A 17,850-nucleotide genomic window follows, 5' to 3' on the forward strand; every position below is an offset into this window, starting at 1 on the left:
CATTGTGCACAATTAAGATAGAAGGCCATTGTGTAATCTTGAAAAGTGCAGCCAATTACTGAGGGAAGAAGTACCAAAAGAGCATCTAGAAAATAACTATATGCGTGGATTAATGAAAGGGAAATCATGTCTAATGAATCCATCACAGTTTGTTGAAGTTACAAGTAATGGATAGATGACTGGGGGTGGACAGTGGTTACTGGACTGAACAAAGGCCTTTGATAACACATCATACAAGAGAACATTAAACAGAGTGAGAATTATTAAATAACAGGCTTGCGTGTAATATGCTGGCATGGGTTAAAGTCTGCTTAATAGAGAGAGAAAATAGAAACTAGGAAAAAGCAAGACTGGGAGAGAGTGGGGTTCTGCAGGGGTTGGGTACTGTTGCCTCAGCTATCCACGAACTTTGTTAAAAATTTGGATGAAAGGAGCATTTCCAAGTTTGATTTACTGAATGACAGTGGAAGCACGAGGCAGCTAAATGGCCTTTCTGTTGTAGATTATACTATAGGGCTGAGGAAGGGGAAAGCAGAAATAAATCAAAGATAGCATGCAACAGAGATGATAGAAAGGACAGGCAGCAGATGAGGCATAATCACAGCCAATGGGATGATTTATAGGGTAATAGAGGTGTGGTGCAGTTAAAACAGAAGCAACAAATACTGGGCTGAAAATGTTATATTTGAATGCACGCAACATAAGAAATAAAATGGACGATCTTGAAATTCAGCTACAGATTGGCAAGTATGATGTTGTGGCCATCTCTGAAACTTGGCTAAAGGATGGCTGCTATTGGAAGCTGAATGTCCAAGGATATACAGTGTATCGGAAAGATAGGTTAGTAGGCAGAGGGGGTGGTGTGGCTCTGTGTATAAGAAATATTATTAAATCATTAGAAGGGGATGACATAGCATCGGAAGGTGTAGAGTCTCTATGGGTTGAGTTAAGAAATGACAAGGGTAAAAGGGCCCTAATGGCAGTTGTTTACAGGCCTCCAAACAGCAGCTGGGATGTGGATTACAAATTACAGCAGGAGATAGGAAAAGCGTGTCAGAAGGGCAATGTCATGATTATCATTGGGGATTTTAACATGAAAGTGGATTGGGAAAACCAGGCCAGTACTGGACCTCAAGAGAGAGAATTTGTAGAATGTCCAAGGGATGGCTTTTTAGAATAGCGGTTGTTGAGCCCACTAGAGGATCGGCTGTGCTGCATTGGGTGTTGTGCAATGATCACAATAAGAGAGGTGATAAGAGAGCTTAAGGTTAAGGAACCCTTAAGGAACAGTGATCATAATATGATCGAGTTCACTTTGAAATTTGAGAAAGAGATACTAAATTCCAATGTGTTGGTATTTCAATGGAATAAAGGAAATTACAATGTCATGAGAGGAGAAATGGCCAAGGAACTGGAAAGAGACACCAGCATGAAGGACAGCAGAACAGCAATGGCTGGAGTTTCTGTGGAAAATGAGGGAAGTGCAAGAGAGATATATTCCAAATAAGAAGAAATTTTCAAATGGAAGAAGGTCACTACCATAACTGACAAGTGAAGTCAGAGCCAAAGTAAAAGCAAAAGAGAGGGCATACAAAGAAGCCAGAGGTAATGGGAAGATAGAGGATTAGGGAGGTTTAAAAACTTGCAGAAGGAAACTAAGAAGGTCATTAGGAAGGAAAAGAATTATGAAAGGAAGCTGGTGACTAATATCAAAGAAGATACTAAAAGCTGTTTCAAGTATATAAAGGGTAAAAGAGAGTCGAGGGTAGATATGGGGCCAATAGAAAATGACACTAGAGATATTGTACTGAGAGATGCAGAGATGGCGGAGGAACTGAATGTGTATTTTGTATCAGTCTTCACAGTGGAAGACATCTGCAGTATACTGGACATTCAAGACTGTCAGGGAAGTGAAGTTTGTGCAGTGAAAATTATGATTGAGAAGGTGCTCAGAAAGCTTAATGGTCTGAGGGTGGATAAATCTCCTGGACTTGATAGAATGCACCCTTGGGTTCTGAAGGAAGTAGCTGGAGAGATTGCAGAGGCATTAACAATGATCTTTCAAGAATCAATAGATTCTGACATTGTACCAGATAACTGGAAAATTGCAAATGTTACTCTGCTATTTAAGAAGGGTGGGAGGCAGCAGAAAGGAAATTATAGACCTGTTAGCCTGACATCAGTGGTTGGGAAGTTGTTGGAATCGATTGTTAGGGATGAGATTATGGAGTACCTGGAGGCACATGACAAGATAGACCAAAGCCAGCATGGTTTCCCGAAAGGAAATCCTGCCTGACAAACCTACTGCAATTTTTTGAGGAAATTACAAGCAGGGTAGACAAAGGAGATGCAGTATAGATGTGGAGTACTTAGATTTTCAGAAGGGCTTTGACAAGGTGCTGCACATGAGGCTACTTAGCAAGATAAGATCCCATGGAATTACAAGGGAGTTACTAGTATGGGTGGAGCATTGGCTGATTGGCAGAAAACAGAGAGTGGGAATAAGGGGATCCTACTCTGGCAGGCTGCCGGTTACCAGTGGAGTTCCACAGGGGTCAGTGTTGGGACCGCTACTTTTTATGATGTATGTCAATGATTCGGGCTATGAGATTAATGGATTTGTGGTTAAATTTGCCAATGATACAAAGATAGTTGAAGGAGTGGGTAGTGTCGAGGAAACAGAGAGACTTAGATAGTTTAGGGGAACAGGCAAAGGAGTGGCAAATGAAATGCAATGTTAGAAAGTGTATGGTCATGCACTTTGGTGGAAGTAGTAAACAGGCAAACTATTATTTAGATGGGGTGAGAATTCAAAATGCAGAGATGCAAAGGGACTTGGGAGTCCTTGTGCAGGATACCCTAAAGGTTAACCTCCAGGTTGATGATGAAGAAGGCAAATGCAATGTTGGCATTCGTTTCTAGAGGTATAGAATATAAGAGCAGGGATGTGATGTTGAGGTTCTATAAGGCACTTGTGATACCACACTTGCAGTATTGTGTGCAGTTTTGGGATCCTTATTTTAGAAAGGATATACTGACATTGGAGAGGGTTCAGAGAAGATTCACAAGTATGATTCCAGGAATGAAAAGTTTACCATATGAGGAACGTCTGGCAACTCTTGGGCTGTATTCCCTGGAGTTCAGGAGAATGAGGGGGTATCTCATAGAAACACTCCAAATGTTAAAAGGTCTGAACAGATTAGATATGGCAAAGTTATTTCTCATGGTTGGGGAGTCCAGGACAAGAGTGCACGAGTTCAGGATTGAAGGACGTCCATTTGGAACAGAGATATGGAGAAATTACTTTAGTCAGAGGGTGGTAAATCTGTGGAATTTGTTACCGCGAGCAGCTGTAGAGGCCAAGTTATTGGGTGTATTTAAGGCAGAGATAGATAGGTTTTTGATTAGCCAGGGTATCAAAGGGTATGGGGTGAAAGCAGGGGAGTGGGGGTGACTGGAAGAATTGGATCAGCCTATGATTGAATGACGGAGCAGACTCGATGGGCCGAATGGCCCACTTCTGCTCCTATACCTTATGGTCTTATAGTCATAATGAGGTAGATCGTAAGGTCGAGAGTCCATTTTATAGCACAAGAGCTCCATTCAAGAGTCTGACATCTGTGGGGTAGAAGCTGTCCTTGAGACCTGGTGGTATGCACTATCAAGCTTTTGTATCTTCTGACCAAGGGGAAAGGAGGAGAAGAGAAAATGTCGGGTGTGGGTGGGGACTTTAGTTATGCTGTCTGCTGTACTGAGGCAGCCGAATGTGTAGACAGAGTCCAAGGAGAGGAGGATGCTCTTTTGTGATCTTCTGAGCTGTGTCCACGACTCTGAGGACACGTGTGGAGCAGCTGCCATACCAACCTGTCCTTCATCCAGACAGAACGCTTTTAATGGTGCATTGACAAAAATTGGTAAGGGTTGATGGGAGAATGTTAAATTTCTTTAGCCTCCTGAAGAAGTAGAGTTGTTAGTGAGTTTTCTTGGCCACAGTGTCTAGAGAGAGAAACAGAAGTAGGAGAATGACATGAATTGATACAAGATCAATGTTGGTCAGAGGAAGTGGGAAGAAAAGGCATGTGAGGGGAGATGGGAATGGAAGTAGGAGCCAGGATAAAATGGAGGGAAATGGAGCTGTGTGATTATTGAAAATAGAGGGAAGGGAGCAGTACTTAAACAGCATGATTGAAAGAAACTGTATAAAGAGATGAGCACTTAAACAGGGATGACTTGATCAGCTTGTATAAAGGGATGAGAATCACAGCAGGAATTGGTTTAAATAGTTGGGAGTATTAGCATTTAATAAAAGGCATGAACAGGGACAGGAGTAAAAGGAATGAGATTCAGAGCTGTGATAAAGGGCCTTGATTGGGACTAGAGGCAGAGTGGAGCTTGGATGTTAGATGTGAGTGAAGCTTGTTACATACTTCATGGATGTCTTGTGACTGTCTTATGAGGATGATGTGATGGTCTTGCGGAGGTCACATGATGTAATTTTCCCGCCAGTGAGGTCACATGATGACCTGTTCTCAACAGGTTTTTAAAAGAGACCCCTGATGTGACGCAGTTGGGTTTTCAGTTAAAGTGTTAGATACTCCGTTTTTGCTGTGTATTTGGCTGATAACGCAGTTTTGTTTTAAAGTGGAGTTCTACTTTCTATTATAAGTAGTATTGGAGAGTGAAGACCTTACCAAAATTCAGGAATTCGCTAAGTCGAGTAAAGTTGATATCGTTCAGCAGTTTCGTAAAGGATCGACCTTATTGATTCTTCGGTCAAGAGATAGTGACCTGCATCTGAGATAACTCCTGCCAAAAGAGCAAGGAAGTTTGTGCAAGGTTCGCTTGCCAGGAAAAAAGGTCAGTTCATTTTAAGCCGTTTATTTCCGTCGTCGTGAATCCTGTGGACAAGGCAGGTACCGGCTGGGATCAGCAGTAATGACATGTCTTTGAGGAAATCTTTACTTCAGGAAAGTCTCTCCTAATTGACTGCATAAATCTCTTGGACTTTCGAATTTACCATTCTAAGAACTGTGTTCGAATTTACCACTTTAGGAACTGTTTTCGCATTGACCCTTTTAAGAACTGTTCCAGAGTGGCCGTATAGCAGTTAACTTCCGGTTAAGTTAGTCGTTTAAATACATTTCGCTATTTTTGAGCAAAGTTTAATAAATGTTTGTTTGTTTTTATAAAACCTGACTCAATTCTATATTCATTGTTGCCGGTTACGTGACAAGCTGAGGTTATGGAGTGAGAACTGACTGAGGGATGAATGAAAAATGTAAATGAAAGTTCAAGTTCAGAGCTTCCTGGGAATATTCTGCTTATTAACAGTATTTATGGACAAAAGTAACAATAATGTTTCTCTTTCAGAAATATAAGGGTTCTTCATGTGCTTCACAAGAACCACACGTATTTCAAAACATATTTACTGTAGCAAGTGAAATGACATCATTTCTCTACGAGTTACTAGGTATCCAGATTTCGTCATACCTTATCAATGTATTAGAAACTCTGGCTACACTCTTTGCATCTTTCTTGCCACTACCCGTTACACAGATTGTTAAAGGTCTCCAAAGTTGAAACATGCTGAGGCTCAGAGTCACAAGATTTTCTTGTAGCAGAATATGAATGCTGAGACTGTCTCATCACAAAACCCTGATCAATGAAATAGTCGCATCAACAGCTCTTTTGTACTTTGGGTAATACTCATAATGCATAGCACATCAGGCTTACAATCCTCTGAACTATTTACTTCACTATGTCTGCAGACATCCCACCCTGCAAAAACTGATTTCAGGGAGCCACTATTAATATGCTGGAGACTCCCGGAAATTCCGGGAGAGGTGGGATGTCTGTGTCTGCAGCTGTCACCTCTAGTCAGAAACTTCAAATTAGGCTGACACACCAGCAAGGAAACAAAAATAAATGCTCAAGTGATGGGAGAGGCAGCAGAGTGCAGGAGTGAAAGATTTGTCATGACTAAAATGAATGATGAAGCATTATGCATTTTACTTTGCAAAGCAGTGGTGCACAGAAATTCCTCGATCAATCAGCATTGTGAAAGCATTCATAGGTGGCTTTATGATAAAAATGAGCAAGAACAAATGAGCACATTTCTCAAAAAATCAGTAACAAAAACAAAATGGAGTCAAATACAGTATCTTGATGACAGTTCCTTCAGTTAATTCCAACTTAGCTGCCGCTAGTTTTCAAAGATTATTGCTCAACATGGAAAATTGCTTAGTGACGGAGAATAGGTTAAAGAATCGTGGCTAGATGGTGCTCCTTTCCTTTTTGACTGTTTTCCAAAAAATTTTCCAAAAAAAAAAGAGATTATTCAGCATACTAAGGATTGCAAGTGAGCAGAAACACAGTAAAAGACATAATATTAATTTATGGGCACAAACATGGCAGAACAACTAACAAAAGATATTAATTCATGTAAATTTCTTTCCATTTGTCTTGATTAGAGCACTGTATCAGAATTAGAGTTATTATCAGTGACATGTTATGAAATTTGCTGTTTTGCAGCTGCAGAACATTAAAAATTACCATAAGTGGCAATCAAAAATGTATAATATAGTAAAAAAAATAAGTATTGCAAAAAGAAAGGAAAATATAGGGTAGTGTTCATGGTCTATTGCTTTTTACTCTACCTTGATACATGTGTCATTAATAAACCAGTTTAATTGGAAGGAAAATAGCCAGAGGAAGAAACCGGCAAACCTCTGGTGTGCATGCAGCAAGTGCTGTTTTGTTTTAACAGGGTAGTTTTAGAGTGCCCAGCTGCAAGAATATGGAGGGGTACAAAGAATCCTCAGTACAAAGGATGATCATTGCAGCAGAAGTGTATATTTCTTTGGCAACCAATGGTACTTTTCATCTGGTGCAACTTTGTATCCTACTCCTTGTGATTTCACAGAATGTGCTAATGCTCTTTGTTGCCTGGCATTGGTAAGTTCATTTTGCAACTGTCCTGGTTGAAGTCGTGACATCCTTCACTCATCTCTCTTCCTTCATGATAACCTCCTCATGCTTGGACACATCGGAATCCACATCTCATTCTTATTCCAATCCTCATCTTCTCGGTGAAAGGCACCACTGATCGACTGCCTGCAAGTTGTGAAGCAAGCAACGGATGGCATGAGGAAAGAGGTCCTCCTGTCTGGTAAGTACTAGAGAGTACAACTGGAATAATGCTGGCAAATCTTTCGAAGAGGCCAACAGTATCTAGTATTGCATTGGTGTGACACACACAAGGTACTGGAGGAACTGCCACCCTCCCACCTTCTTATTCTGGCTTCTGCCCACTTCCTTTCCAGTCCTGGTGAGAGATCTCAGCCCAAAACACCCAGTGATTTTCCCGTTCATAGACTGTCTGATTTTCTGAGTTCCTCCAGCATTTTGTGTGATCTCCAGCATTTGCAGAATCTCTTGTGTTTGCAGTATTGCCTCTGCCAGTACTATTCTATAGAGAGATTGAGATAACTCCTGAGGTAAGGATGTAAGCCCTTTTGTAGTTAACCCAAGAATGAAGTGATGTGTTATTATTGATTTGATTGGGTGTCCATTTTGCCATTGAAATGTAATACCATTGCAAACCCAAGCGCTATCAAGAAAATCAGGGGAAAAGAAAGCTTGGGATTGGCACACTAAAACTCAGAAATGACTGCTATTGCACTCCACTTCAAGATAACATTAATTTCAAATTTACAGAGCTGAACATATGTTAGGCACATATTTTCTGAGTGCAACAGGCAGTCATTTTCTCCCTTTATAATTATTATGAGGAAATTAGCTAATTATTATGAAGCTGAGGTTAACAAGTCAATCTTTTAATGACAGCAACAAACAGATGATGCTGATTCACTATTCATATATTAGACATTCAACTTTGAACTGAAAGGGGAAGATTTCCTTCTCTATCCATGCAAGCATCATGGTTTCCAGCTCTGTCTAAATAGCATATGTGGGAAAGTGCCTTGCACTGGTGAACAAATGTTCCCCATTCCAAACTTTACATTATTCTTATATTATTTCTTATCTGCTTCCCCATGCTACACTATTTCTACCCTGCATGTGGTACGTAAACATAGAATGAGAGAAGCCTTTTGCAGTGGCAGGTTTCAGTGTCTATCTGCTTCCTCTGCTGTATGCAGTCCCTCCTACACTGTTTTTTGTGTGAACAACAGCAATCTTTCTTCCGAGAACAACACACACAAACTGCTGGAGGAATTCAGCAGGTCTGGCTGTATTTATGAACATGAATAAACAGTCGTCGTTTCAGGCTAAAATCCTTCCTCAGGACTGCAAAGGAAGGAGGAACATGCCAGAATTAAATGATGGAAGGAGAGGAAGGGGGACAGCCTGGAAGGTGACAGGTGAAGCCAAGAGGGTTGAAGTTTATAACCATATAAACCATATAACCATATAACAATTACAGTACAGAAACAGGCCATCTTGGCTCTTCTAGTCCATGCCGAACGCTTACTCTCACCTAGTCCCACTGACCTGCACTCAGCCCATAACCCTCCATTACTTTCCTGTTCATATAGCTATCCAATTTTACTTTAAATGACAATATCGAACCTGCCTCAACCACTTCTGCTGGAAGCTCGTTCCACACAGCTACCACTCTCTGAGTAAAGAAGTTCCCCCTCATGTTACCCCTAAACTTTTGCCCTTTAACTCTCAACTCATGTCCTCTTGTTTGAATCTCCCCTACTCTCAGTGGAAAAAGCCTATCCACGTCAACTCTATCTATCCCCCTCATAATTTTAAATACCTCTATCAAGTCCCCCCTCAACCTTCTATGCTCCAAAGAGTAAAGACCCAACTTGTTCAACCTTTCTCTGTAACTTAGGTGATGAAACCCAGGTAACATTCTAGTAAATCTTCTTTGTACTCTCTCTATTTTGTTGACATCTTTCCTATAATTTGGTGACCAGAACTGTACACAATACTCCAAATTTGGCCTTACCAATGCCTTGTACAATTTTAACATTACGTCCGAACTCCTATACATAATGCTCTGATTTATAAAGGCCAGCATACCAAAAAGTTTCTTTACCACCTTATCCACATGAGATTCCACCTTCAGGGAACTATGCACCATTATTCCTAGATCCCTCTGTTCTACTGCATTCTTCAATGCCCTACCATTTAGCAGGTATGTCCTATTTTGATTAGTCCTACCAAAATGTAGCACCTCACATTTATCAGCATTAAGCTCCATCTGCCATCTTTCAGCCTACTCTTCTAACTGGCATAAATCTATCTGCAAGTTTTGAAAACCTACTTCATTATCCACAACTCCACCTATCTTAGTATCATCTGCATACTTACTAATCCAATTTACCACCCCACCATCCAGATCATTAATGAATATGACAAACAACATTGAGCCCAGTACAGAACTCTGAGGCACACCATTAGTCACCAGCCTTCAGTCTGACAAACAGTTATCCACCACTACTCTCTGGCATCGCCCACCCAGCCATTGCTGAATCCATTTTACTACTTCAATATTAATACCTAACGATTGAAGCTTCCTAACCAACCTTCCATGTGGAAACTTGTCAAAGGCCTTACTGAAGTCCATATAGACAACATCCACCGCCTTACCCTCATTAACTTTCCTAATAACCTCTTCAAAAAATTCAATAAGATTTGTCAAACATGACTTTCCACGCACAAATTCATGTTGACTGTTCCTAATCAGACCCTGTCTATCCAGGTAATTATATATACCATCTCTAAGAATACTTTCCATCAATTTAGCCACCACTGATGTCAAACTCACAGGCCGATAATTGCTAGGTTTACTCTTAGAACCCTTTTTAAACAATGGAACCACATGAGCAATACGCCAATCCTCCGGCACCATCCCCATTTCTAATGACATTTGAAATATTTCTGTCAGAGCCCCTGCTATTTCCACACTAACTTCCCTCAAGGTCCTAGGGAATATCCTGTCAGGACCCGGAGACTTATCCACTTTTATATTCCTTAAAAGCACCAGTACTTGCTCTTCTTTAATCATCATAGTTTCCATAACTTCCCTATCTGTTTCCCTTACCTTACACAATTCAATATCCTTCTCCTTAGCGAATACTGAAGAAAAGAAATCGTTTAAGACTCCCACATCTCTTTTGGCTCCACACATAGCTGTCCACTCTGATTCTCTAAGGGACCAATGTTATCCCTCACTATCCTTTTGCTATTAATATAACTGTAGAAACCCTTTGGATTTATTTTCACCTTACTTGCCAAAGCAACCTCGTAACGCCTTTTAGCTTTTCTAATTTCTTTCTTTAGATTCTTTTTACATTCTTTATATTCCTCGAGCACCTCATTTACTCAATGCTGTCTATATTTATAGTAGATATCTCCCTTTTTCCGAACAACGTTTCCAATATCCCTTGAAAACCATGGCTCTCTCAAACTTTTAACCTTTCCTTTCAACCTAACAGGAACATAAAGATTCTGTACCCTCAAAATTTCACCTTTAAATGACCTCCATTTCTCTATTACATTCTTCCCATACAACAAATTGTCCCAATCCACTCCTTCTAAATCCTTTCGCATCTCCTTAAAGTTAGCCTTTCTCCAATCAAAAATCTCAACCCTGGGTCCAGACCTATCCTTCTCCATAATTATATTGAAACTAATGGCATCGTGATCACTGGACCCGAAGTGCTCCAGAACACAAACCTCCATCACCTGACCTATCTCATTCCCTAACAGGAGATCCAACACTGCCCCTTCTCTAGTTGGTACCGCCATGTATTTCTGCAAAAAAACTATCTCGTACACATTTTACAAACTCCAAACCATCCAGCCCTTTTACAATATGGGCTTCCCAGTCTATGTGTGGAAAATTAAAATCTCTCACAATCACAACCTTGTGCTTACTACAAATATCTGCTATCTCCTTACAAATTTGCTCCTCCAATTCTCGCTCCCCATTTGGTGGTCTATAATACACCTCTATAAGTGTTACTATACCTTTCCCATTCCTCAATTCCACCCAAATAGCCTCCCTAGACGAGCCCTCTAATCTATCCTGCCAGAGCACCGCTGTAATATTTTCTGTGACAAGCAACGCAACACCTCCTCCTCTTGTCCCTCTGATTCTATCACACCAGAAGCAATGAAATCCAGGAATATTTAGTTACTAATCACACCCCTCCTGCTCTAATAGCTACAACATCATACTTCCAGGTATCAATCCATGCTCTAAGCTCATCCACCTTTCTTACAACGCTCTATGCATTAAAATAAATGCATTTAAGAAATTTTCCACCTCTTACTCTCTGTTTATCACTAACGGTGGAAACAACTTTACTATCTCCTTTTTCTTCCTTCTCCCTTACATCTGTTCCTACACTTTGGTTCCCCTCCCCCCCCCCCCCACCCGACTCCTGTATCTAGTTTAAATCCTCTGGAGCCTCTCTAGCAAACCTACCTGCAAGAATATTTGTTCCCCTCCAGTTCAGATGTAAACTGTCCCACCGGAACAGGTCCCATCTTCCCTGGAAAACTGCCCAATTATCTATAAATCTGATGCCCTTCCTCCTGCACCATGTCTTCAGCCATGTGTTGATCTGCGCTGTCTTACTATTTCTAAACCCACCCACACGTGGCACTGGTAGCAATCTTTCAGGTTTATGGAGTTGTTGGTAACCAGACATAATTTTCTATAGTTATCTTTAGTCTATAGCTTGTGGCTTAGGTCAGTTTGAGCCCATTAGTTCAAGTTCAACTTCAAGTTTAGTTGCTTGTCATTCAACCGTACACATGTATACCATCAAATAAAACAACGTTCCTCCAGACCAAGGGGCATAACTCAGTACTTATAACTCACATATGCAACACACAAAACTGATAGTACCACAAATAAATTAAGAAATAATAAGGTGCATCTATAACTGTAGACACAAATAAACAGTACAATGCTACCGGTGCTTCATACATGATGATATCTGGATGGTGGGAGGGGGAAGAAGCTATTTGCTACCCTGACATTTCTTGTCTTAATGCTACTGTACCTCTGCCTGATGACAGAGAAGGTCAAAGATTGTTGGACAGGCAGGAGGGATCATTGACAATGCTAAGGGTCCTGTATTCACAACGTTCCTGATAAATATCTCTGATGGGTGGGAGAGAGACCCCAGTGATCCAGTGATACTCTCAGTAATCCTCACAGTCCTTTGTAGGGTCTTGTGGTCAGATACCTTACAATTCCTGTGCCAATGGTGATGCTGCTGGTCAGGACCCTCTCAATGGTGCTTCTGTAAAAAATTGGTTAGAATGGGGGGGGGGAACATTCTCCTCAGGAAATGGAGACACTGCAGTGCTTTCTTGACCAAAGAGATGGTGTTGAGGGACATAGGTGAAATCGTATGTTATGTGCACACCCAGAAACCTGACACTCCTAACTCTCTCTGCGGAGGAGCCGTTTATGTGCAGTGAGAAGTGGTCAGCCTGCACCTTCCTAAAGTCCACAATCATCCCTTTAGTCTTGGCCACATTGAGACTCAAGCTGGACCCAACACAGACTAACTGTAGCCTTTCTGTCAAGAAGTCCAAGATCCAGTTACAGGGAGAGGTGTTGAGACCCAGTAATGAGTTTCCTGTGTCGCACATTTTCCAGGTGGGACAGCATGGAGTGGGATGGAGAGGCTATGGCTTATGGCATCATGAGTGGACCAACTTGAGCAAGAAGTGAACTGAAAAGGTCCAATGTAGCAGAAAGATGGGATTTAATGTGATCAATAACCAGCCGCTCCAAAGCACTTCACTATTGTTGAGGTCAGTTTCACCGGACAGTAGTCATTGGGCACTGGGATAATGGTGGTCACTTTGAGAGATATTAAAAATGATTGTTAAAACCTCTTTTAACTGGGCTGCATAATTCCCAGACAAGTACATTACCAGGCTTCACGGCTTTACATGGGTTGATGAGTATTTCTCTCATCATTTGCAGCCAGATAGACTGCCTGCTCCTCGGGAGTGGAAGGAAGGTTGCAAGGCATCTTCCTCACCAACATATGCTGCTTACACTAACAGTTAAAGTTATAGACTTTTACTGCCTAGTATCAGTCAGCCCTGGAAAGTTCCCCTTTATCTCTCTGCTGCCTGAACATTCTCCTGATAGCTACTACACTACGGAGCCAAGAATTCACTAAAATTTCCTGTCAATTTACTACAACTATGTTCCTAGCTTTATCTTATTCACAATTAATCTGTTAATTGGGTTTCTTTGACTACTTGAAGTACTGTACATGCTGTTTATTCCAATTGAATAGTTGATAAGTAACCTTACATTTCTTGCATCACAGTGTGCTAACCTCTTAGCTTTGAATTAAATTTGAATTGCCTTACTGCACTTTCTGTATCTAAAAGACATGGCTTTCCATTCCCTCAATTTATGAAGGGGTTACATTTGGGAAGAGGTTGTTCAGCAAAAATTGTTAAGTTGTAAACAATTGTTTCCCAATGTGAACTGGTAGCATTTCTGAGCTCAAGGGTTCTGTTCAAAAATACCCGGGACCCTTAAAAATGCACAAATATGAGTACCAGAAATAGCAAACTATTATTTCCCTGCAAGTTAATTTGAAATTAAAATATTAAACACAAAGTACTATGAAGGGTGGTCAACAAGTGAAACCTGCATTTTATGAGGGATCTAACAGCATGAATAAGTTGAAAAGTACTCCGTTCAAGCAGAGTTTTGATAAGCAAGCTTGCTGAGAACAGGAATATGACACTGAGGCAACTTCTTCATACATGGAATGAGCTGCCAGAGGAAGTAGTTAAGCAAGAACCATAGCATTAAAAAGACATATGAACAGGAATAGGAAGGTATTAGAGGGATATTGCTAAAAGGGACTAGCTCAGATGTGCATCTTGGTCAGCATGAATGAAGGGCCTGTTTCCATGATAAGTACTCAGATGCTGTTCAGATTTACTTAGTATCTGTTTTACCTGTTCATATTTTCTCTCCACAGTTAATGTTGAGATTTTATGATAAAACGTTTTGAAAATATAAGTTGGCCAGAGATGGAAGAGCAGCGATCCTTTTCCTTACTGCTGGTTCTGATGACGTTTTCAACGTTGACTCTAAATATTGGACACATGAAGGTACTGGCAATGTGAAGCTCCTCAAGGGTTGATTAACTACTGAGTCAACTAAAACCTGGTAGTTTATGTAAATAACAGATAAACACTTCAAAAAGTAAGCCTCGGATAATTATGCTCCTTTGGACACAAATTGCTTTCTTCTCCACTTTTCCAACAATCTTATGATGTACTCGGAGTCGATCTTCAACTGTCAGCAGTTGGCTTCCTCCATCATGTTTGAGTGGCTGCTAATTATGTGTAAGGCTTCACATTGTGATAGTGGGCAATCTGATCAGCACATCAGAGTTAAATATAACCCTGCTCTCTGATGATGTGCATGCAGATGCATTCCTGGACTAAAGGTGTGCTTTGCTCCTTTTAAAGGAGAACACATTTTCTCCCCAGTACTTTCTCAGTTAGAAGATCTTGCCATCAGGTGGTCAGCATGTTCCAAATCCTTTACTAACATTCTTCTTGTCTGCAAACCAAGTTTTACAAGGACAATGTAATTACAAATACGTTTCTGTTCTCTGCCACTCTTGAATCACCATGCCATGGTTAGGTTGGTCATCCTAGAGCCCTCACTCTCATCCACACAGGGAGCAAGAATCACAGACCAGCTGGACAACCTCAAGGTCTGAAGATCCTCCAACACTACCTCTTGGATTCCTTTACCTGCCTCACTTGCAGTCACATCCTCTTGCCTCTTAACTCAGACTGAATTTGAAGCAGTTAACTAGCACTGACCAATAACTTCTGTTCCAAACACCACAATGCATCAGGGAGGGGGAGAGCTACCTGACCTTGTGCTTCAGAAGGCAGTCACTCACAGCCATTAGATTAATGTCTGATCTTACTATATCCAGGAACTCTCATCATCATTGACTTCCCCAATGCAGCATTAAGCAGCAAGCTGAGAGGAGTGGCATGCCTTCAGTAGATGTGATCTGAAATAACCCTGAGACTAGAAATTTGAGAAAATTGGCTTTGACCTCCACTGTGAGATCATTACATTATAGAAGTTTAGCTTGCAAAGGCATGGTTTTTCTGAAAAGTCTAGATAAGAGTGTAGATTTTCATAAATCTTTGGTAGGTAATAATATGTAATAGACCCTTCTGCGCCTGATGTGAATTGATAGACCAAGGTGCCTGAAGTGTCTAGGAGGCATCTGTTATATACTTCCATGTCAACTACGAAGATATGTAGAGATTCTAAATAAATCAGCATTGTAAGTCGTCTTTGATTGCAGAATAGTACTTGAAGTTATAAAGAAGGTTCTGTCTGCAGTGTTAGCATTGAAGGAAGCTCATTGTCAGCCTGGAGAATGATGTGCAGTTATCTGCCTATACTTATAGAGTTAAGTGTTATTAGCCTTTTAAATGGTGCTGTTTCTGAGGAATCAGTATTTGTAAGTGTGCAGCTAGCGGTTTGGTTCAAAATCTCTCTGATGAATTTTCGGCATTGCACAATAGTAACCATCAACAGGAGGTGTGTTAAACCAAAATAAGGTATTGTTGGAAGCAAACATGTAATTCCTACTGGAAAATGAGGTTGACACTAACCCACTCAGAAACGTGAAACATGGTTCCACATTGCTCTTGCATGCTTCTGGATATGAGTGAATGCCTTGCTGGCCTCTGGAGCGTGATCAAAAGTGTCTAGACTGGGAGGTTATCAAGTGTGCATTTCTTGATCAAGTGAAATGATGATCATTCTGGACTACAGAAAATCATCAGCTCAATCCTTCTTTGCTTCAGTAAGGAATGAAACGGATTCTGAATCAAAGACTTGGGGGACTTAAGAGTAATTGAAATTTATGGCTCTGATGAAACTCTGATGCAACAAGGAGGCTCAACTAACCGGCGATTCTTGCACAATCATTCTAGATCGTAACATCTGATTTATTGTGTGGTCAAATTAATTTCTATATAACTTCCTATTTCTGGAATTGGATCAAATGATTTATTTTCCTATTATTTTGTTATTTTCCTGTTTTATCTCACTGATAAATTTTGTTGCATACAAATACCATAAGCACAATGTGAAGCTCATTTTCTAACCACATCAGTACTTAAAATGCTTAAGTTGAAACAGGAAAAGGGGACAAATTTGCAACTTTCTGTTTTAGTCAGTGAGTATGACATTTTGGTGAAAAAAAATTAAAAGAGCTGCTGCGCAACACGTTCCACCCTTGAAAATAATCGCGAAATATATTGAAGGGTGAATCAGGAGCAACTCATACATGATGCTGAAGGAACTCAGCTGGCCAGGCTGCATCTATGGAGTGGAGTAAAGAGATGACATTTTGAGCTGAGACCCTTCATCAGGACTGGAAAGGAAGGGGGAAGAAGCCAGTATAGGAAGGTGGGGGGAAGGGAAGGGAAGGGGGCAAGAAAGAGATAGGTGAAGCTAGGTGAGGGGGCAGGTACGTAGGTAGGAAAGGGGGTATGAAGTGAGAAGCAGGGAGCTGATAGATGGAAAATATAGAGGGCTGAAGAAGAAGGTATCGGATAGGAGAAAGGAGTGGAGGGGCACCACAGGGAGGTAATAGGCAGGTGAGAAGAGGAGAGGCAAGAGGGAAGCCAGAATGGGGAATGGAAGAAGAGAGAAGAGCAGGGACAAAGTTACGGGAAGTTAGAGAAATGCACATTTATGTTGTCAGGTTGGAAACTACACAGACAGAATATGAGGTGTTGCTCCTCCAACCTGAGAGTAGTCTCATTGTGGCAGTAGAGGAGGTCATAGACCAGCATGTTGGAATGGGAATGGGGATTGAAATTAAGGGGTAAATCTCATCTCAATTATTAGCGATCAGCAATTAGTACTTCTGGCCATGTGTTATTTTCCATATGGTTTTCATGGGTGGGGGTGGGGGGAAGGGAGCTTAATTTGGGCTACCTAGCCTCAATGCATAGAATTGCCCCACAGTAGATGCCTATAATATTGACGTACACAATCTCGTGGCAAGATTTCTCACCAGAGAAGGCATGCAGCCTTTCCCCTAGTTCTTTTCTGTAATGGCAACTAGACTCCTACCAATCACTGATATTTACACGTTAACTGCCTCTTACACCTGAAATACCTTACTTTGTAAAAGTATTCAACTCCAACCCTTTATTCACATAAATGAGTGCAGTATTATAACCAAGGATTTTGAGCAATTTATCTGAGAATTTTTATTTGGAAATCACATGCTCCTTTTTTCACAGTATAGCCCAAAAAACAGGGAAAACTATAAAGCATGAAACAATAAAAATTCAAAAACTGTAATGTCAGCAGTTCAAAAGTATCCTTCCCCCTTTGCTCAGTAATTAGTTCAACCATTTTTCATAGCTATTACAGACAGTGGGCGTTTCGGGTAAGTCTCTATTAGCCTTGCACAACATGGAGCAAGATTTGCCCATTCCTCCTTGCAAAATTACTCAAAGAATACCAGGTTAGTTGGGGAGTGGCAGTGGGCAGCAAACTTGAAGTCTTGTCAGAGATGTTCGATTGAGTTAAGGTCAAGACTCTGACTGGACCACTTTAGGATTTAAATTTTCTTAATTGTTGACCTGACAGTGTGCTTTAGGTTGTTGTCCTGCTGAAAGACAAACTTCCTCTCAAGTTTAAGCTTTCTGGCAGAGGCGAAAAGGTTTTTATCCAGGATCTTCCTGTGTTCAGCAGCCTTCATCTTCCAATACTTTTTTGAGGCACTGTAAACACTCCCTTTGTGCAATGGGCTA

This window comes from Mobula hypostoma, chromosome 6 (genome assembly GCF_963921235.1).
Source record: "Mobula hypostoma chromosome 6, sMobHyp1.1, whole genome shotgun sequence".
Taxonomy (NCBI): Eukaryota; Metazoa; Chordata; class Chondrichthyes; order Myliobatiformes; family Myliobatidae; genus Mobula; species Mobula hypostoma.